At 48.9% G+C, this 23,444-nt stretch overlaps 1 protein-coding gene and 1 long non-coding RNA gene across 2 annotated transcripts in view; both read right to left on the reverse strand.

The window, feature by feature from the left end:
• REN (renin) overlaps window positions 1–23,444 on the reverse strand; it is a 1,244,704-nt gene that overhangs the window by 80,414 nt on the left and 1,140,846 nt on the right. The gene's annotated exons all lie outside the window — the stretch shown is intronic.
• On the reverse strand, window positions 4,929–5,618 carry LOC143982486 (uncharacterized). The gene is made up of 2 exons (XR_013274468.1): window positions 5,316–5,618; window positions 4,929–5,222 (listed from the first exon to the last, which is right to left on the reverse strand). It is a non-coding gene; the product is annotated as an uncharacterized LOC143982486 (long non-coding RNA).

The raw sequence follows: 23,444 nt of genomic DNA on the forward strand, positions 1-23,444 counted from the left end.
GCCCTTACCCTCACCTATGCACTGCTCCACTGTGGTGGTCTGGAGGTGCCAGTCCAGTGCTGCTGATCCTCAGCCATGGTGCTGGCACTGCCTGCTGATTGGCTTCTCCGCTGCTATCTCCCTCACTGTCTGAAACCAGCACTGCGATAGAGACTGAGCACTGACACCAGCACCGTGATAGAGAGCACTGACACCACCAGCACCCTGATAGAGAGCACTGACACCACCAGCACCATGATAGAGAGCACTGACACCACGCCAGCACCGAGATAGAGAGCACTGACACCACGCCAGCACCAAGATAGAGAGCACTGACACCACGCCAGCACCGAGATAGAGAGCACTGACACCACACCAGCACCAAGATAGAGAGCACTGGCACCAGCACAGAGATAGAGAGCACTGACACCACACCAGCACCAAGATAGAGAGCACTGACACCACACCAGCACCGAGATAGAGAGCACTGACACCAGCACCGTGATAGAGAGCACTGACCCCAGCACCAAGATAGAGAGCAATGACACCACACCAGCACAGAGATAGAGAGAGAGCACTGAAACAAGCACTGAGATAGAGAGAGAGCACTGACACCAGCACCATGATAGAGAGCACTGACACCACACCAGCACCGTGATAGAGATCACTGACACCACACCAGCACCAAGATAGAGAGCACTGACAGCAGCACTGATATCAGCAACTCGCTGCGGGACCCAAAAATATGACACTGCTCAACCTCTTCAAACAGGAGGGTACGGGCATATAGTGTGCTTTTTTTGTACAAGGAAGTGAGCCAAAGGTAGAAAAAAGGTATGTGTGCTCGATTAAATAAATAATTTATAGAGTTATGCATATACATGGTCTACTGGTCACATGTGTTGAATTCCTCCGAGATCCAGGCCGCATTCATTTTTATAAATGTGAGGTAATCAACACTGTTGTGAGCTAGGCGAGTGCGCTTATCGGTCACGATCCCCCCTGCTGCGCTGAACATCCTTTCAGACAGGACACTGGACGAGGGGCAAGCCAACAGTTCCATTGCAAATTAGGCAAGCAATAGCCAGAGGTCAAGCCTGCCCACCCAGTAGTCCAGGGGTTCATCACTCTTTAGAGCGTCCACATCAGCCGTTAACCCAATGTAGTCGGACACCTGTTGGTCTAGGCATTCCCTGATGCTGGTGATGGGTCGGCTGAAAGACCTGTCGATGGGTCGGCTGAAAGAATTACCTCATATCAGAAGTCACCAACACATCTTCAAACCGCCCTCTTCTTGCAGGCGCTGTTGGATTGGTACCCGCAACTCTTTCTCTGGGAGTGGAAATTCCTCCTCTGCCAGCGCACGCAAAAGCAGAATGCAGCATTTCTCAAAGCAAGGTCTGTAAGTGCTCCATTCTGACAGCCCTCTGTGATGGTGGTAACATTTCCACCATTTTGTGTTTGTACCGGGGGTCTAAGTACGTTGCCACCCAGTACTGGTCCTTGACCATTATGCTTTTTATACGGGGGTCCTGTTAAAACACTGGAGCATGAAGGCCCCCATTTGCACTAAACTGGAAGCTCCTGCTCATCCTCCAGGATAATGTCGTCTTCCTCGTTCTCCTCTCCCCATCCACGGACAACAGGGATCACAGAAAGGTTTAATGCATGCTCTTCTTGCTCCTCCTCATCCGCCCCGTCACCATCCTCCTCTGACTCCTCTTCAGACTCCTGTTGTTGACTTGTCTCAGATAGAGTAGCCCCCCCCCCCCCCCCGGGAATTCATCCAGCATTGTGACTTCTTCATCTTCCTGCTCCTGCTCCTCCATGGCTTGATCAATGACACAAAGCAATGCATGCTCCATAAAGAAGGACTGACCAGTTTGGTGATCTCATTAAAGTTTGCATGTGTCGCGCATGAGCAGCCACTGGCACTGTGAAAAAAACCAAGCTCCCCAGAACCTGTTCTGCCACAGAAACTGCATGTTTCTGCTGGAGCAGCCTATCAAGCATATAGAAGGTTGAGTTCCATCACGTCGGGCAATCGCAAATAAGTCGTCTGACCGGCAGATAGTGTCACCGCTGAATGTCAGCAAGGCGAGCCATGGCCGTGTACGATCTTCTGAAATGGGCCGAGATTATCCTTGCCTGCCACAAGATGTCCTGGACCCCAGGGTATTTGACAACGAATCGCTGCACGACCAAGTTTAAGACATGTGCCATGCATGGCACATGTGTAATTTTGCCCTATTTCAATGCGCTAAGCAGATTGGCACTGTTGTCACACACCACCTTACCAACTGTCAAATTGAGCGGTGTTAGCCACTGATCTGCTTGTGAACACAAAACTGAAAGGCGTGCAGGGCCAGTGTGGCTCTTGGCTTCCAGACACAACAGACGCAGCACAGCATGGCAACGTCTCACCTGGCATGTCGAATAGGTTCTGGGGATCTTGGGCGGTGCAGCGGAAGAGCCAAGGAGGAGAGGGAGGAGGATGGAGTAGAAGGAAGAGAAGAAGAGCCAGGCCTGCATGCAATCCGTGGCAGTAAAAAAAATCTACATGGGTGCCACGGGTTACATGCTTGACAGCCGTCAGAAGGTTCACCCAGTGGGCAGTAAAAGTTATATACCTTCCCTGCCCGGGTTTGCACGACCACGTGTCTGTGGTCAGATGTATATTGGAACTGACACTGTGTGCCAGAGATACATTCACTTGCCGCTGAACATGGCCATATAGCTCTGGGATGCCCTTCTGTGAGAAATACTTCCTTCCTGTGTTCTTCCATTGTGGTGTTCCAATGGCCACAAATTTTCAAAAGGCCTCCGAGTCTACCAGTTTATATGGCAGTAGTTTGCGGGCTATCAGTTCTGACAAGCCAGCCGTCAACCATTGGGCAAGAGAGTTATCCGGCGTCATCATTTTTTTTACGCTCGATCATTTGGCCCACGGAAGCCTGCCTTTTTGCAGAAAAAAACGTGAGGATGGCATGATGGAAGGTGGAGTGGAGGACAATTGTGAGGAGAGAGGAGAAGTAGAAGACGAGGCTGGATGGTGAGAGACTGGAGTGTGGCTTTGTGGGTTCCGTTGCTCCCACTTGGCTCAGTGATGGCAGCACATGTGCCTTCTTAAGGCGGTTGTCCCTAGGTGAGTGCTGGGCTTACCGCGACTTATGCGTTGACTGCAAAGGCTGCAGATGGCAACACTATTGTCAGCAGCGGACACGTTAAAAAAAGCCCACACTGCGGAGCCATGTGCCGGCATCCTGGGAGCACCAGACATGGTTGATGCCTCGCTCCTGATACATTAGCAGTCTGCTTTGTCCCTCCTGTGCAATCTAAGTTCCGCCTGCTTCTCCTCCCTATCTGCTGGTCCATATCTCCCCTCCTCTTCATCTCTTGTAGGCACCCTCGTGACATCACTAGACACGTCATCATCGACGTTACCTTCCCCACCACTATAATTAGAGATCTCGGAGTAGGCAGCAACACAGGGGACCAACCTCCTCCTTGGGCTGATCTGGGTACTGTCGCCAGACTGCTGAGTGGCGATTGTTGCTACCTCCTCTTCCTGATCCAATGCCAAGAGTGGCTGTGCATCGACAATGTCTTGTGATAGATCGGAAAATAATTCCTGTGACTCAAGCGGAGGGTATATTGTGGTGGTGGTGGTGTTGTTGGTGGTAGTGTCTTTGGGGGTGCACATAGCAGAGAGTGAAGAAGAGGGTACAGATCGAGAGGATGAGGAGGGTGCAGAAGAGTAAGGCTGAGTGAGCCACTTAACCAAGTCTGGTGCTTCCATTGACGTAATCGAACGCACCTTCTGCAATTTGCCATTTTGGCTCAAGCCTATTTCTCCTGCCCTACCCCTACCACCCCTGCAGAAGGGCCTGCCTCTTCCTCTGCCTGTCATTTTTTAAATGACCCTGTGACAAAAGTCTCTATAGAAGTGCAGTATGTATGTGGAAGAAGGTATATAACACCCCGCTTCAATCTGTCATTTTGGGGGGCCACTGGTCTATCACACCAGTTATAATACTTTTTTCTACTTGTGTTTGTTACTCTTTGTAGTATCGCTGCAGAATCGCTCAGCAGTCACAATGCTGCACAGTGGAAATGCACTATACTATGCTTTCTATATGTGCAAGTATTTTATACGTGTATTAGACCCCTATATACTGCACACCAAATAGTACATCTATACCAGTCCTTAAAAGCACCTTTGTGGCCCTAGTAGTAGCTAGCTAGTATAGCTATAGTAGCTAGTGATTTGCAAACACCAAACTGTCCCTGCCTACACTGAGAAGATGTATAGGGACATAGGAGATATCACAACAACACTTCGTGGTAAGAAGTGGATATCTCTAAACGTAAGGAGGAAAAAAGTGCATAAATATAAATAAATGAATGAAAAACGAGCTAGCTGCACACCCTTAAAGTGGTAGTATGGTAGATTTTTTAACTTTTACCTACAGGAAAGCCTATAATAAGGCTTACCTGTAGGTAAAAATAATATCTCCTAAACCTGTACGGTTTAGGAGATATTCCCCTCGGTATGCGCCGCTGACTGCAGCGGCGCATGCGCACAAGGGGGTTCTCTCCGTGAAAATCCGGCAGCGCTCGTGCGGCCGGACTGAAATCTCCCGCGCGGGAGTGACGATATCGCGGCTCCGGCCACTCACAGCGCCGGAGCCGCGATACCCGGAAGAGACGCCGAGGGAGAATGTCGGCTCCCTCGGCGTGGATCGGGCCAGATGTCGGGGCCTCGTTCTAAGGTAAGTATTTCATAATGAGCTAGTATGCGGTGCATACTAGCTCATTATGCATTTTGCTTTGCAGGTTTAAAAAAAAAAAAAAAAATAATTGCGGGTTTACTACCGCTTTAAGTATTCTAGAGAGAATAAAAAGAAGAGTTCCCCTTGGGGTTTTCAGGCAGCAACATGAAGCAGAGATAAATCCGTAAAAAGTTATATTTATTTTATTGATTCAACGGCTTATTTGCCATCATAGATTAAAAATACAGGCTCTGGTATATAATATTATAGCATATCAGTGGATAAACAGTATATGCAACATTTAATACAAAATAGGTTACAGGAACAATTTACAAGTACAGCACTTTTTCAAAAGTTGCAAAATAGCACCCGGGCTGCCCCAATGCATTTCGACCTTCAGGGAGTCAGGGTCTTCTTCAGGGGGTAAAAAGCAACAAAGCCCTGGCGAAAGGAGTAGTTATATTGTATATTCTGCAGGTAATCAAAGAAAAAAGAGACTTTCAATATAATAGGTTTTAACCGAAAAATGAATGCAATATCAAAACTTATTTAGATAATATTTACCAGTTCCATCGAACCAATGCTTTTCAACCAGAGACTTCTAATAAAATCTGAAAAACGGAACAGTGCCTTCCCTCAAAGGGTCATCCTGGATCCGCTGCCCCACTATTTTGACCCACCTCAGCCACCCACCAAGATGGACACAGGAGGGGGGGGACAAAAGAAGGGGAGAAAAAAGTCGGAACACAACTTCACGGGGGCATCAAACGCTAGCTTACAAGAATTGACAGTGTCTGGAGTTTCCCCAGGGTGATCAGAGGAACAGAGGAGGAGGTTCTTGGCACACCCAAGGTGGCCACACCTAAAAATAATGAAATACAATATGATATGGAGCAAATACATCACAAAAAATATATATTATAACTAGTTATTTGACTGGAGTATTGCGTATATTGTGCTAATCTACAAAAGCATAGATAAGTGGGAATAGTGAAATGAGAGGGGAATGCCACTTTGTTTCCCAAGTAATGTAGTTCAAAAATGATAACAATAATAATAATAGTAATAATAATAAACTAGTGATGCAAATGAACCAAAATATGTGACTGTGTATAAGAGAAAGGAAATAAAAAAACCCCATAAATGTGTGTATTGAATCAATAACCCCATAAACGTGGTGATGCCTAAAAAAGTGATAGTATGAATAGTGATAAAAAATATTAAGAGCGTCAGTGAATAATAATGTATTACCTGCGTATTGTATCTGCCGCACTTATATTGTAGTCTGCAGATAAGTAAAATAGCCCCTTAAAACGAATAACGAAAAGCCCCCAGTGCCTCAGCGGCCCTAAAGCTAAATCAAAAGTTATAAAGTTAACAAACTTCATATTATATCAATAAAAAGAGATGCAGCGAAAAGAGTAGGGATGAGCTTCGAGTTTGAGTCGAACTCATGTTCGACTCGAACATTGCCTGTTCGCCTGTTCAGCGAACAGTGAACAATTTGGGCTGTTCGCAGCAAATTCGAAAAGCCGGAACACCCTATACAAGTCTATGGGAGAAATCTAAAGTGCTCATTTTAAAGGGTAATATGCAGGTTACTGTCCTAAAAAGTGTTTGGGGACCTGGGTCCTGCCCCAGGGGACATGGATCAATGCAAAAAAAAGTTTTAAAAACGGCCGTATTTTCAGGAGCAGTGATTTTAATAATGATTAAAGTGAAACAATAAAAGTGTAATATTCCTTTAAATTTCGTAGCTGGGGGGTATCTATAGTATGCCTGTGAAGGGACGCATGTTTCTGGTGCTTAGAACTGTCCCTACACAAAGTGTCATTTGTGCAGGAAAAAAAGTCTTTTAAAATCACTTGCGGCTGAATTGTCGGGTCTCCGTAATACAGAGAACACTCAATGAGTGTTCTCTGTATTAGCCGACAATTCATTCATTCATTGATTAAAAAAAAAAAAAGCGTGGGGGTTCCCCTAAATTCAATTACCAGGCCCTTCAGGTCTGACATGGATATTAAGGGGAACCCCGTGTCAAATTAAAAAAAAAAATTGACGTGGGGGTCCCCCCAAATATCCATACCAGACCCTTCAGGTCTGATATGGATATTAAGGGGAACCCCGCATCAAATTTAAAAAAAAAAATTGACATGGGGGTCCCCCTAAAAATCCATATCAGACCCTTTATCCGAGCACGCAACCTGGCAGGCCGCAGGAAAAGAGGGGGGGACGAGAGAGCGCCCCCCCCTCCTTCCTGAACCGTACCAGGCCACATACCCTCAACATTGGGAGGATGCTTTGGGGGTCTGTGACCCCTCAAAGCACCTTGTCCCAATGTTGATAAGGACAAGGGCCTCATCCTCACAACCCTGGCCGTTGGTTGTGAGGGTCTGCGGGCGGGGGGCTTATCAGAATCTGGAAGCCCCCTTTAACAAGGGGACCCCCAGATCCCGCCCCCCCCCCCTGTTTGAAATGGTAAGGGGGTACAAAAGTACCCCTACCATTTCACAAAGAAAGTGTCAAAATGGTTAAATAAGACAAACACACTTTTGAAAAATTCCTTTATTAAAAATGAAAAAAATAAAAAAAAAGATTCCAGCGGTGCTAATCCACTCTTGCTATCCAGCGACGGATCTCCGGGGTCCAGCGATGGATGATCATATCCAGCGACGGGGGATCTCTCAGTCCAGCGCTGTCCATACATCCTTCTTCTGTCTCCACTCCGGAGACACTGCAGAGAGCCCAGCGCTGACGTTTCTTATATTAGAAGGGCGGGGCCACCCGTCACCTGACCCCGCCCCTCTGACGCTGGAGAGGGAAGCCAGGGGTTCCCCAGTGATGTGTGGGTGACCCCGCCCCCTCTGATGTAACGCAGGTTTCCGTTACATCAGAGGGGGCGTGGTCACCCACACGTCACTGGGGAACCCCTGGCTCCCTTCACCAGCGTCAGAGGGGGCGGGGTCAGGTGACGGGTGGCCCCGCCCTCCTAATATAAGAAACGTCAGCGCTGGGCTCTCTGTAGTGTCTCCCGAGTGGAGACAGAAGAAGGATGTATGGACAGCGCTGGACTGAGAGATCCCCCGTGGCTGGATATGATCATCCATCGCTGGACCCCGGAGACCCGTCGCTGGATAGCAAGAGTGGATTAGCACCGCTGGAATCTTTTTTTTATTTTTTTCATTTTTAATAAAATAATTTTTCAAAAGTATGTTTGTCTTATTTAACCATTTTGACACTTTCATTGTGAAATGGTAGGGGTACTTTTGTACCCCCTTACCATTTCAAACAGGGGGGGCCGGGATCTGGGGGTCCCCTTGTTAAAGGGGGCTTCCAGATTCTGATAAGCCCCCCGCCCGCAGACCCTCACAACCAACGGCCAGGGTTGTGAGGATGAGGCCCTTGTCCTTATCAACATGGGGACAAGGTGCTTTGAGGGGTCACAGACCCCCAAAGCATCCTCCCAATGTTGAGGGTATGTGGCCTGGTACGGTTCAGGAGGGAGGGGGGGCCGCTCTCTCGTCCCCCCCTCTCGTCCCCCCCTCTTTTCCTGCGGCCTGCCAGGTTGATAAAGGGTCTGATATGGATTTTTAGGGGTACCCCCACATCAATTTTTTTTTTAATTTGATGCGGGGTTCCCCTTAATATCCATATCAGACCTGAAGGGTCTGGTATGGATATTTGGGGGGACCCCCACGTCAATTTTTTTTTAATTTGACACGGGGTTCCCCTTAATATCCATGTCAGACCTGAAGGGCCTGGTAATTGAATTTAGGGGAACCCCCACGCTTTTTTTTTTTAATCAATGAATGAATGAATGAATTGTCGGCTAATACAGAGAACACTCATTGAGTGTTCTCTGTATTACGGAGACCCGACAATTTAGCCGCAAGTGATATTAAAAGACTTTTTTTCCTGCACAAATGACACTTTGTGCAGGGACAGTTCTAAGCACCAGAAACATGCGCCCCTTCACAGGCATACTATAGATACCCCCCAGCTACGAAATTTAAAGGAATATTACACTTTAATCATTATTAAAATCACTGCTCCTGAAAAAACGGCCGTTTTTAAAACTTTTTTTTGCATTGATCCATGTCCCATGGGGCAGGACCCAGGTCCCCAAACACTTTTTAGGACAGTAACCTGCATATTACCCTTTAAAATGAGCACTTTAGATTGTGAACGTTCGAGTCCCATAGACTTTAATAGGGTTCTAAAGTTCACACGAAGTTTAGGTCTGTTCGCAGGTTCTGGTGCGAACCGAACAGGGGGGTGTTCGGCTCATCCCTAGAAAAGAGAGATATCTCTCTTCAACATACTCCATACCTGTTTCAATGATCTGTTTCAATGGTGTTCCAGGACTCAAATGAAAAGGTCCTGGCTATTACACCTTATTTATAGCACTTACTTGTTTGTTAGATTAGATACAGGTGGGATTCTCCTCCTATTTAGGGGTGTGTCAACTCTCCACCCATCTGCTGCTCTCAACCATCAGAGCCATATGTATGGCTCCTGTCAATTCCTTGGCGTTCCGGAAGGCACATAATGCCCCGGAATTCCCGTCATCTCCGACGCAACCCGCATGACGTCGCGATGATGCGCACGTGCCTGCACAGTGCAAGACCCCCATAGGACCCGGGGAGAGCCCGCGCAGGCGCACTGCGCAGACCGCGACGTCCGGCGGCGATCACGGAATGCCGCTGGCACGGGATTTACCACCCCCAGCCCAAACTAGCCTAGGGAGATCGGGGACGGGAAGCAATAAAAAAGTGCTCCAACGTCCTCTCCCCGTGCCGGGAAGCCAGCGAAACCCCCGACATTGTCCAACCTCAATCAGAACAATAGGTCCATAATGCCCAAGGAGAATTACATAAAGTGACAGTACATCAATAATACAATATAGCTATTGCTAGTGATACATAGTATTGTCGGAATAATAAATACCACCATTATTGTTTCACTGCTTCATGCTATGGTATGGATTAATAATAATTCAGTTACGATCCAGGGAGAGAGGGAAACGAAGGGTAGGGAGAGGGCCGGGACAAAGGATGAGATGAGGGAAGGGAGGGGAGAAAGGGAAAGCAGAGAGACAGTGACTGAATCCACACTGTAACAATAGTGGGATTTATTTTATATTTCTTTGCCCTCACTGGCATTTATCAACTGATTTACTACATTAACTCGTTTGGCCTGAAGTATAACCTTTTAGAAAAGGTGCAAACGAGATTGCCTCATTGAGGCCCGGATATTGTGTGGCCTGAAGTGAATGTATCCACTTTTGTTCAATTTGTAGCAATGTCTTGTTCCAATCACCGCCTCGTTTGGGAATGTGTACCCTATCTAAGGCAGCAAAGAGAATTTTTGGCATAATATAATCGTGATATGTGACCGCATGTCTGCCAAGGGGAAGGTAGATGTTGCCAATTTACATACTATATGCGTGTTTAGAAATTCTACACCAGAATTTTTGTTTGGTCTTTCCTACATAGTAGGCCCCACACTCACAAGCCATCAAATATACGACTCCACAGGTCTGGCAGTTGACAAAATGTTTAGGTCGATAAATTCGGCCATTAGGTAACTTAAATATTCTATCTTTTCTTATTAGTGGACAGTGTGCACAACTGCCACATGGAAAGGTGCCCAAAGTTGTGCAATGTTTTTTATTAGTCGAATCTGTAAACTCACTCCTTACCAGCCTGTCCTTTAGGGACGTGGCTCGTTTAAACGTGATTAAGGGAAAAGGAGACACAAAATGCCTCACTGTCTCCTCATCTCTTAGAATAGACCAATGTCTCTTAATTATGGTATTGATCTCTTTATGCTGTACAGAAAAACGTGTTATAATGCGTGTCTTCTCATCTTTTTGATTTTTACCACTTTTGGAAGATTTTAATAGTAAGGAATCTCTGGTTTGCCCAATAGTTGAATTATACGCCCGACGAAGGCATTTGTGACTATAGCCGCAAGCGAGTAGACGACTTTGAAGATTGTCAGCCTCACTTTTAAACGATACCTCACTGGAACAATTTCTTCTCAAGCGAAAGGTATTGTCCATACGGTATAGAGTTTATTAGGGGGCGAGGGTGGAAGCTATCTGCGTGTAATATAGTATTGCCAGCAGTGGTTTTTCTGTACAAAGTAGTAGAAAGATTTCCTGACCAATTCAATCTTGACATCCAAGAATGTCACAGATTTGACATCATAGTTTAAAGTAAATTTTAAATTAAACTTGTTGATATTGAGTAAATCAAAAAACTCAAAAAGAGCTTCCCTTGAGCCGCTCCAAACGATAAAGATGTCATCGATGTACCTGAGCCAGATAAACACCTGGCCCAGGTACCCAACGAGGCCCTCATCGCTGGAGAGAGATCTTTCCCACTCCCCCAGGTACAGATTGGCGTAGGATGGGGAACAACATGTCCCCATCGCTACGCCCTGTACCTGGAGGAAGTGGGAACCATCAAAGGAAAAATAGTTGTTATTTAAAATGTAGTCTAGGCCATTCAAAATAAATGTATTGAATGACCCATTCTGATAAGGATTACGACTCAAAACATCATGAATGGAAGAAAGGCACATATTGTGCGGGATGGAACAGTACAACGATTCCACATCGATGGTAACAAGAAGTACCTGAGCCGGTAGTTTGAGTGTTTTAATTATTTGCAGAAAGTGAATAGTGTCCTTAACAAAGGATGGTAAGGCTCTTACATACGGTTGCAGATATGCATCTATAACTCTGCTCAGATTTTCGGAAATACTTCCATTGCCAGACACTATAGGGTGTCCCGTAAGATCGCCCAAACCCTTGTGTACTTTGGGAATACTATAGAAAACTGGCATTTTGGGATATTTTGTTCGGATATATTCGTGTAGCTGTTTATCAATAACAGCTTCTTTGTATGCTGTATCTATTAAGTCATAGAATACGCAATATGATTTTTCTATGTATCTTATTTGTGTAATTTTATACCATTCTTTGTTGTCAAGAATTCGTCGGCACATAGAGCGATATGCGGCGCTGTCCATCAGCACCACATTGCCGCCCTTGTCCGATGGTTTAATTGTAACAGTCTTTTTAGATGATAATGTACGTAATGCCTTATTTTCATTGTCAGATACATTTTTTACTGTACCTCGACTACGCGGGATTTTCGCAATGTCTCTTAACACTTGTTTAACGAAAATATGTACACTAGAGTTAGTATTTAAAGGAGGAAACTTATGCCACATACACATGATCAAACAATCCGGTGGAAAAGTCCGGCAAACTCAAGTCCGCCAAACAATCCGTGTTGCACACCAATCTTCCCGCCGGACTCGCATTTCGGCGGACAATCCGGCCGTGTGTATGCCAGTCCGCCGTACTTTTGAAATGAGCGGACTTTTCCCGCCCGGAGAAAAGTCCGCTCATTTCGAGCGGGTCTCCAGGTAGGCGGGGCCCGCGAAGGAGACGTATGGAGTTAAAGGGGAACTCCAACACCGAAAAAAATCGGCGTGGGGGTCCCCCCAAGTCCACAACAGACCCTTGTCCGAGCACGCTACCCGGCCGGCCAGGAAAGGGGGGGCGAGCAAGCGCCCCCCCCCCTGAGCCGTACCAGGCCGCGTGCCCTCAACATGGGGGGTGCCTTGGGGAAGGGGGGCCGCGCGGCCCCCCCCACCCCAAAGCACCTTGTCCCCATGTTGATGAGGACAAGGGCCTCTTCCCGACAACCCTGGCCGTTGGTTGTCGGGGTCTGCGGGCGGGGGGCTTATCGGAATCCGGGAGCCCCCTTTAATAAGGGGGCCCCCGGATACCGGCCCCCCACCCTATGTGAATGAGTATGGGGTACAATGTACCCCTACCCATTCACCTGTAAAATAAAAGTACAAAAAAAACACAACACACGAGATAAAATACTTTATTGCACAGCTCCGGGGGTCTTCCGTCTTCGGGGGTCTTCTCGCCGGACTCCTCCGCTATCTTCCGGCTTTCTTCCTCGCCGCCGGCCTCTTCTTCCGACTTCGGGGGTCTTGTCCCCCTCTTCGGTTCTTCTGCCGGGCCACCGCGCCTTCTTATAGCTCTTTTATAGCTCTTCTACAGGCGGTGGCCCGGTCTTCTGTCACCGCCGCCGCCGCCGCCTTCCGTTCTTCTTCTTCTTCTTTTTCTTCTTCTCCAGGAGATGTTGACTCGACGATCTCTCCGGCCGCAATGCCAGGGACGCGCTGCGCTGCCACTTATATAGGGACAAGGGGCGGTGTCACATGGCTTTATGTCACATGGGTTGGTCACATGGGTTGATGTCACATGGGGACTGTGACATCGTAAGGGGGCGGGGTCACCATGTGACACCAACCCATGTGACATAAAGCCATGTGACACCGCCCCTTGTCCCTATATAAGTGGCAGCGCAGCCCGTCCCTGGCATTGTGGCTGGAGAGATCGTCGAGTCAACATCTCCTGGAGAAGAAGAAGAACGGAAAGCGGCGGCGGCGGCGACAGAAGACCGGGCCACCGCCTGTAAAAGAGCTATAAGAAGGCGCGGTGGCCCGGCAGAAGAACCGAAGAGGGGGACAAGACCCCCGAAGTCGGAAGAAGAGGCCGGCGGCGAGGAAGAAAGCCGGGCTCCTCCGCTAGCAAAAGAGCTACAAGAAGATAGCGGAGGAGTCCGGCGATAAGACCCCCGAAGACGGAAGACCCCCGGAGCTGTGCAATAAAGTATTTTATCTCATGTGTTGTGTTTTTTTTTGTACTTTTATTTTACAGAGTGGGGGGCCGGTATCCGGGGGCCCCCTTATTAAAGGGGGCTCCCGGATTCCGATAAGCCCCCCGCCCGCAGACCCCGACAACCAACGGCCAGGGTTGTCAGGAAGAGGCCCTTGTCCTCATCAACATGGGGACAAGGTGCTTTGGGGTGGGGGGGCCTCGCGGCCCCCCCTTCCCCAAGGCACCCCCCATGTTTAGGGCACGCGGCCTGGTACGGCTCAGGAGGGGGGCGCTCGCTCGCCCCCCTTTCCTGGCCGGCCGGGTAGCGTGCTCAGACAAGGGTCTGATGTGGACTTTGGTGGGGACCCCCACGCCGTTTTTTTTCGGCGTTGGGGTTCCCCTTTAAGTCCATACCAGGCGGCGGGGCCAGCGACGTCTCCTTCGCGGGCCCCGCCTACCTGGAGACGCGCTCAACATGAGCGGACTTTCCTCTGCGTGTGTGGACGAGTCCGTTCATTTCAAAAGTAGGGCGGATAGTACGGCGGACTTAGTACGCCGTATTAGTCCGCTCAAAAAGTGCCGTGTGTGGGCAAGTAGCCCGTTTGGAAAGTCAGACGGAAGTATGGCGGGAAGTCCGCCAGACTAAGTACGTCGGACATACCGCTACGTGTGTACGCGGCTTTAGATGAAGGTTTTTTAAACCTTAATCTAGGATTCAGACTAAATTGATTTGTCTCGGCTAGTAAGGCTTCTAAATCCACTTGCTGCCTGAAAACCCCAAGGGGAACTCTTCTTTTTATTCTCTCTAGAAGTGGATATCTCGATATAATTACTTGGGGATGGTGCCATCATCCATGATGGGTACAAAACTTAAAAAGCAAAATGGGACTTGAGGACTTTAGAGGCACCAGTATAAACTAGAATACAATAAGCTAATTTTATAAATTTATTCAAAAAAGAAAATATACAAAAACGAGGTTAAAAGCCATGAACAGAGATTATATACATTCACTGGGATCTACATCAGCAATAACATCACAATGCAGCATAGTGTAATACTAGGCTACATATAACCCAAATAGGATAGACATTCAGGTATATATTCACTAAAATGATGTGCTGATATAGCATCCCAAAACTTTGCCCGACATGTTTTGCGTTCCAATGACGCTTTTTCTGGGGTGCAATAAAAACTCCCAAATTCCTCTGGAGGTGGCGCTAGTGGTTGAATACCTTGTATCTATAGATATGTACTGCACAGGTAAAGAGCGGAATCCAAATGATCGCTTCAATAATGCCAAGTGGCTGGCTCCCAAATACAGCCAGGTAGACCATGCAGAGATGGTGTCTATCATTTCAAACAGATGCAGTACACCGGAATAGACACCGACCAGAGGACATGAACGTGAGAGGATCTGATCGGCGTGTATTCCGGTGTACTGCATCTGTTTGAAATGATAGACACCATCTCTGCATGGTTGCTGTAACCGATCATACCTTGGGGCTGCGGACTAAAAAATTGTCTGAACGCATCGGTCAGATGGCCACCTTCTCCACAGCTCCTTCTATGACTGACCGAAGCCTCAGCAACACGTTGCCAAGGACCGTTGTAACCTCCCAGTCTCTGGGAACGCATTACACAGACCTTTCTGCAAGGCCTCCCGGAGATGTCTCATCCTCTGCTCCCTCTGACGGCAAGATAAGGTCTGAAATCTTACCCTTGTACCATGGATCAAGGTGAGTTGCCAGCCAGTAATGATCTCTCTCCTTGATCCGAAGAATACGAGGATCCTTCCGCAGGCTTTGCAGGATCAGGGAAGCCATGCAGCGTAGGTTAGCTGAGTCATTTGGTCCGGATTCCTCTGGGTTACTAAGGACGACATGATCCACAGCCACCTCCTTCCAGCCACGTACAAGTCCACGGGTTTCTTGGGACTGTAAATCATCCCTAAAAGACTGCTGATGCTGAGTGCCAGGCTCCACCTCCATGCTGACACAATCCTCCTCCTCCTCGTCTTCTTCCTGTGTGATGGGCGGGACAGCAGGAACAATGTCTTGGTAAAGGGGGCCTCGAGAGGCAAGGAAGTCCTCCTCTTCCTGCCTCTGTTCTGCCTCAAGTGCCCTGTCCATTATTCCACGCAGCACATGCTCCAACAGGTGGACAAGAGGTACAGTGTCACTGATGCATGCACTGTCACTGCTCACCATCCTCGTGGCCTCCTCAAATGGTGACAGGATAGTGCATGCATCCCTGATCATGCCCCACTGGCGTGGTGAAAAAAACCAAGCTCCCCTGACCCTGTCCTGGTGCCGTAGTCGCACAGGTACTCATTGATGGCCCTCTGCTGTGTGTGCAGCTGCTGCAGCATGGCTAACTTTGAGTTCCACCTGGTGGGCATGTCACACATAAGGCGGTTCTTGGGCAGGTTCAACTCCATTTGGAGCTCAGCCAGCCGAGCACTGGCATTATATGATTGGTGGAAATGCACACAGACTTTCCTGGCTTGCCTCAGGACATCCTGTAAGCCAGGGTACCTACCCAAGAACCACTGCACCACTAGGTTAAGGACGTAAGCCACACCGGGCACATGGGTCAGTTTTCCCTGTCGGAGGGCGGAGAGGAGGTTTGTGCCATTGTCGCAAACCACCATTCCTGGCTTAAGCTGGCATGGCGTCAACCACCTCTCAGCCTGTCCCTGCAGAGCTGACAAAATATCTGCCCCAGTGTGACTCCTGTAACCCCGAACACACCAGTGCAAGCACGGCATGGCATCTTTTTGCCTGCGTACTTGCGTAGCCCCTTGAATGCCTATGGAGCACCGCTGGTTCTGAGGACAAAGCGCAGGAAGAGGCCATGGAGGAAGAAGAAGAGGAGGGGTTGGAGGAGAGAGGTGTGTCACAACCAGTAGTAGCATTTTGGAGGCGTGGTGGCGGAACAACCTCCAGCACTACTGCACCTTGTCCTGCATCCTTCCCAGCTGCCAGAAGAGTGACCCAATGCTCCGTGAAAGATAGGTAACGTCCCTGGCCATGCCTGCTGGACCATGAGCCAGCGTTAATATGCACCTTACCACTGACGGCCCTGTCCAGCGAGGCATGGAAATTTGCCTGGTACAATCGAACGTCGGTGTACTGCTAGCAGAATGCCCGCAGGTACTTGGCTGTGACACACCTAATTCTACATCTTCATTCCTCTCAGTACAGGTTTCAGAGAGGACTGAAGGTATAGTTAGGTTGGAGATCCCAGTTGATGAGGAGCAAGGAGAGGTCTGCTTTGTTCTTTGGTGTGGGTCTTTAGGGTACGCTTGCCAACCAGCTGCATGGCAGGTTAACATATGTCTGGTCAAGCATGTGGTGCCCAAGAGGCTGATGTTTTGGCCACGCGAGATACGCTTGAAACATATGTTGCAAATAGCAGCAGTGCGATCTCATGCACTTGTCTCAAAAAAAGGCCCACACCAAAGAACTTTTGGCTCTTTTGGTTCTTCAGAGGCAGTGCCCCGCACAGGCGGATCTCTGTGGTGTGATTCAGTCGGTGCGCTGCCCTTAACCACTTAAGGACTGCCGGCATGTAATTATATGTCGGCACAATGGCACCGAATTTACTGATCACTGCATTTAGTGTCAGTTGTGACTGTAAAAAGTGTCAGGGCAGTTAGTGTTAGGTCCCTTTAGGTCCAGGGTAGCCCCCTACCTACCCCCCTAATAAAGGTTTAACCCCTTGATTGCCCCAGTTAACCCTTTCACCCCCTTTTGCTAGTGTCACTAAGCGATTGTTTTTCTGATCGCTGCATTTGTGTCACTGGTGCCGCTAGGTAGCTAGTTATTTTTTAGGTTCACCGCCAGGTTTTTATAGTGTTAGGTACCCCCATATTATAACCTAATAACGGTTTTAACCCCCTGATTGCCCCTAGAGTTAACCCTTTCACCAGTGATCACCATATAAGTGTCACTGGTGACGCTGGTTAGCCATTTCGTTATTTAGTTATTTAGGTTCCCTGTCAGGTTTTTATATAGTGTCAGGTACCCCCATATACTACCTAATAAAGGTTTTAACCCCCTGATTGCCCCTAGTTAACCCTTTCACCAGTGATCACCGTATAAGTGTTACGGGTGACGCTAGTTAGTTAGTTCGCTTTTTATAGCATCAGGTCACCTGCCATTTATTACCCATTAAAGGTTTAACCCCCTGATCACCCAACGGGTGATATCAATTAGGTCAGCTACATAGGAAGATAGTGTGGAACCTGGTGTCACCCTTATTCGGAAAGGGGTACCACTTGTACGTGGACACTTATTACACAAGCGTGCCACTGTTGTGAATGTTTTCGTTCTTACCTCCCTTCATGCAGATACGACGGTCCAAATTCCTAGGGCGACTGGTATTGTGGAGAAACCCCTCTGTGTCCACGAATATAACAAAAATATGGGAGGGGTGGACCTCAATGACCAGTTGTTGGCGCCGTATCTAGTTGCCCGTAAGGCCAGGCGCTGGTACAAAAAAGTGTCTGTTTACTTATTTCAATTGGCTTTGCTGAACACTCATGTGCTATACAGAGCTTCAGATGGAACTTTATTCTTTCTTTTTTTCCAGAGAGAGATTGTCACAGACCTTCTGTATCCAGACGGTTCTGCACCTCCAAATGCAGTAAGCCGGCTGCATGAGAGGCATTTTCCGTATGTCCTCGAGAGTACCCCTACCCTACGAACCCCCCAAAGAAGATGTTGTGTCTGTACCATGCGCGGATATAGGCGTGACACCCGTTGTTATTGTCCACGCTGTCCTGGCAAAAAAAAAATTGCATTGGTGAATGTTTTGAACGCTACCACACACTAGTGAAGTTTTAGCGTAAGGTACAGCATTTCACAGGCTAGGACACACTAACATAGGGTCTCCCAAGATGCCATTGCATTTTGAGAGACCCGAACCGTTACAGTTCTTACAGTTCAAAAAAAAAGTGTAAAAAAATAAATAAATAAAAAGTATAAAAAAAATAAAATAATATATATATATATATATATATATATATATATATATATATATATATATATATATATATATATATATATAAACCGGGGGCGTGGCCGGCCGTGAGGGAAGATGGCTGCTTAACTCTCCTTCTCCTTCGGAACACAGCCTTAATTCTGCTCTACAGGGATCTCTTTCGAGTTTTTAGTGATCCGGAGCATGGGGACTGCCTCCAGAACATCCTAAACCTCACGCTCGAGATCTCCCAGGGGAAACCGAGGCCCTATCGACCAGCGGATACTGGAGATATTCCGGACCAATAGATCTAATATGGTGACCTCAGTGCAAGTGCAAGTCTCCTCACAACAGGGAAATGAAATCATCCTGGCGCCGACTACCACGCAGCGTTCAGAGCCAATCCTCAGTCAGCTCACATCTCAGCAGCCCTCACCTCAGCCACAGCCGTCTCAACAACCTACCTTGCAAGACCTCCAGGCTGTAGCCTCTGATATAAAAGACACGCTATCCACGGCCATCTCGGATCTGAGGCAGGAGTTGCAGGCCATAGCGGGAAGAGTGAGGGACGTGGAGTAGAAATCTGCCCAGCAACAGATTTCCATTAGAAAATTGACAAGCACAGCGGAGACCCAAAGCCTGCAGCTAAGAGAAATTCAACGACATGTGGAGGACCTCGATAACCGAGGATTAGTGATGGACGAACTTCCGACGGGACGTTTCGCGAACGCGAAATGCGAACGGACCCAAACGTTCGCGAAACCGACCGTTCGCCGCGGGCCCCATTGACTTCAATGGGAGGCGAACTTTGCAAACCTTCATGTCGAATTTGCGGCCACGTGGTAATTATTAGGGGGTAAAACGTAGTCCCACCATCTGGACAATGACATAATACATGTATGAGGTGAATTTGGGATCGATAACTACAAGCATTTTTATTTTATTTGGGAAATTGTTCTAACAATTCAGGACTATGGAGCTAATGAAGGCAATGGAGGAGAGGGAAGGTCAGGGACCAGGGTAGGCAAAGAAGAGGGTGCAGGAGATGATCACCAGCAGCGTGACATACCGGAATGACACATGCACCGTGATAGAGGCATCTGACAGCAGCACCGTAATACAGAGCACTGACAGCAGCACCGTGACATACAGCGCTGACAGCAGCACCGTGACATACAGCGCTGACAGCAGCACCGTGACATACAGCGCTGACAGCAGCACCGTGACATACAGCGCTGACAGCAGCACCGTGACATACAGCGCTGACAGCAGCACCGTGACATACAGCGCTGACAGCAGCACCGTGACATACAGCGCTGACAGCAGCACCGTGACATACAGCGCTGACAGCAGCACCGTGACATACAGCGCTGACAGCAGCACCGTGACATACAGCGCTGACAGCAGCACCGTGACATACAGCGCTGACAGCAGCACCGTGACATACAGCACTGACAGCAGCACCGTAAGCAGCCCCAGGAGGAAGTCAGCACAGCACAGGGATGGTGTGATCCCCTCATAATAAGAACCCCCAGGAGGAAGTCAGCACAGCACAGGGATAGTGTGATCCCTTCATAATAAGAACCCCCAGGAGGAAGTCAGCACAGCACAGGGATATCATAAGCAGCCCCAGTAGAAATATGACACCGCTCAACCTCTTCAAAGAGGAGGGTAGGGGCATATAGTACGGTGTGCTTTTTTGGGTCAAGGAAGTGAGCCAAATGAATTAAGAAGGTCTGTGTGCTTGATTAAAAAAATAGTTTATAGACATATACATGGTCTACTGGTCACATGTGTTGAATTCCTCCGAGATCCATGCCTCATTCATTTTTAGAAATGTGAGGTAGTTAACACTGTGGTGAGCTAGGCGAGTACGCTTATCGGTCACAATCCCCCCTGCTGCGCTGAACGTCCTTTCGGACAGGACACTGGATGAGGGGCAAGCCAACAGTTCGATTGCAAATTGGGCAAGCTCTGGCCAGAGGTCAAGCCTGCCCACCCAGTAGTCTAGGGGTTCATCACTCCTCAGAGCGTCCACATCGGCCGTTAACCCAATGTAGTCGGACACCTGACGGTCTAGGCGTTCCCTGATGCTGGATCCGGATGACACCTGTCGATGGGTCGGCTGAAAGAATGACCTCATATCCGAAGTCACCAACACATCTTCAAACCGGCCTCTTCTTGCAGGCGCTGTTGGATTGGTACCCGCAAATCCTTCTCTGGGAGTGGGAATTGCTCCTCTGCCAGCGCACGCAAAAGCAGAATGCAGCATTTCTCGAAGCAAGGCCTGGAAGTGCTGCATTCTGACAGCCCTCTGCGACGGCGGTAACATTTCCGCCATTTTGTGTTTGTACCGGGGGTCTAAGTACGTTGCCACCCAGTACTGGTCCTTGACCCTCATGCTTTTTATACGGGGGTCCCTATTAAAACACTGGAGCATGAAGGCCCCCATTTGCACTAAAGTGGAAGCGGTGTGGTGGCCTGGCTCCTGCTCATCATCCAGGATAATGTCGTCCTCTTCATTCTCCTCTCCCCATCCTCGCACAACAGGGATCCCAGAAAGGTTTAAAGCATGCTCTTCTTGCTCCTGCTCATCCGCCCCGGCACCATCCTCCTCTGACTCCTCATCAGACTCCTGTTGTTGACTTGTCTCAGATAGAGTAGCCCCCCCTGGGAATTCATCCAGCATTGCGACTTCCTCATCTTCCCGCTCCTGCTCCTCCACAGCCTGATCAATGACACGACGCAATGCACGCTCCAGAAAGAAGGCATAAGGTACCATGTCACTGATGGCGCCATGGCTGCGACTGACCAGTTTGGTGATCTCCTCAAATGGCCGCAGAAGTCTGCATGTGTCGCGCATGAGCAGCCACTGGCGCGGTGAAAAAAAACCCAGCTCCCCAGAACCGTTTCTTTCGCAGAGTTCATACAGGTAGACGTTAACTGCACGTTTCTGCTGGAGCAGCCTATCAAGCATATAGAAGGTTGAGTTCCATCGCGTCGGGCAATCGCAAATAAGACGTCTGACCGGCAGATGGTGTCGCCGCTGAATGTCAGCAAGGCGAGCCATGGCCGTGTAAGATCTTCTGAAATGGGCCGAGATTTTCCTTGCCTGCCGCAAGATGTCCTGGACCCCAGGGTATTTGACAAGGAATCGCTGCACGACCAAGTTTAAGACGTGTGCCATGCACGGCACGTGCGTGATTTTGCCCTGTTTCAATGCGCTAAGCAGATTGGCACCGTTGTCACACACCACTTTACCAACTGTCAAATTGAGCGGTGTTAGCCACTCATCTGCCTGTGAACGCAAAGCTGAAAGGAGTGCCGGGCCAGTGTGGCTCTTTGCTTCCAGGCACAACAGACGCAGCACGGCATGGCAACGTCTCACCTGGCATGTGGAATAGGTTCTGGGGAGCTTGGGCGGTGCAGTGGAAGAGACGCTAGCAGCGGAAAAGGAGGAGGCAGCTGAGGAGGAGAGGGAGGAGGATGGAGTAGGAGGAGGAGAAGAAGAGTCAGGCCTGCATGCAATCCGTGGCGGTAAAACCAAATCTACACGGGTGCCACGGGTTACATGCTTGACGGCCGTCAGAAGGTTCACCCAGTGGGCAGTAAAACTGATATACCTTCCCTGCCCGTGTTTGCTAGACCACGTGTCTGTGGTCAGATGTATCTTGGCACCGACACTGTGTGCCAGAGATACATTCACTTGCCGCTGAACATGGCCATATAGCTCTGGGATGCCCTTCTCTGAGAAATACTTCCTTCCTGGGACCTTCCATTGTGGTGTTCCAATGGCCACAAATTTGCGAAAGGCCTCCGAGTCCACCAGTTTATATGGCAGTAGTTGGCGGGCTATGAGTTCTGACAAGCCAGCCGCCAACCGTTGGGCAAGAGGGTTATCCGGCATCATCATTTTTTTACGCTCAAACATTAGGCCCACGGAAGCCTGCCTTTTTGCAGAAAAATGTGAGCTTGGCGTGATGGAAGGTGGAGTGGAGGACAATTGTGAGGAGAGAGGAGAAGGAGAAGTAGAAGACGAGGCTGGACGGTGAGAGCCTGCAGTGTGGCTTTGTGTGTTCCGTTGCTCCCACTGGGCTCGGTGATGGCTGCTCATGTGCCTTCTTAAGGCGGTCGTCCCTAGGTGAGTATTGGGCTTACCGCGACTAACGCGTTGACTGCAAAGATTGCAGATGGCAACGCTATTGTCAGCAGCGGACACGTTAAAAAAAGCCCACACTGCGGAGCCATGTGCCGGTGTCCTGGGAGCGCCAGATGTGACCGTACATGGTCGATGACTCGCTCCTGATACATTTGCAGTCTGCTTTGTCCCTGCTGTGCAATGTAAGTCATTGCTGCTTCTCCTCCCTATCTGCTGGTCCATATCTCCCTCTGAACTCCCCTCCTCTTCCTCTCTTGTGGGCACCCACGTGACATCACTAGACACGTCATCATCAACGTCACCTTCCCCACCGCTATAAGTAGAGATCTCGGAGTAGGCAGCAACACCGGGGACCAACCTCCTCCTTGGGCTGATCTGGGTACTGGCGTCAGACTGCTGAGTAGCGCTTGTTGCTACCTCCTCTTCCTGATCCAATACCAAGAGTGGCTGCGCATCAGAAATGTCCTCTTGATATGGATCGGAAAATAATTCCAGTGACTCAAGCGGAAGGTATGTGGTGGTGGTGGTGGTGGTCGTGTTGTTGGTGGTAGTGTCTTTGGGGGTGCACATAGCAGAGAGTGAAGAAGAGGGTGCAGATCGAGAGGATGAGGAGGGTGCAGAAGAGTAAGGCTGAGCGAGCCACTCAACCAAGTCTGGTGCATCCTTTAAAGTAATTGAACGCACCTTCTGCAACTTCCCACTTTGGCTCAAGCCTGTTGCTCCTGCCCTACCCCTACCACCCCTGCGGAAGGGCCTGCCTCTTCCTCTGCATGTCATTTTTTAAATGACCCTGTGACAAAACTCTTAGTCCCTATACCGCTGAAGGACTGCTGCAGTATAGGTGAGCGGTCAGCA

The sequence above is a fragment of the Lithobates pipiens genome, unplaced genomic scaffold (assembly GCF_037356315.1).
Source record: "Lithobates pipiens isolate NorthernLeopardFrog02 unplaced genomic scaffold, aLitPip1_a1.2 Scaffold_16, whole genome shotgun sequence".
Taxonomy (NCBI): domain Eukaryota; kingdom Metazoa; phylum Chordata; class Amphibia; order Anura; family Ranidae; genus Lithobates; species Lithobates pipiens.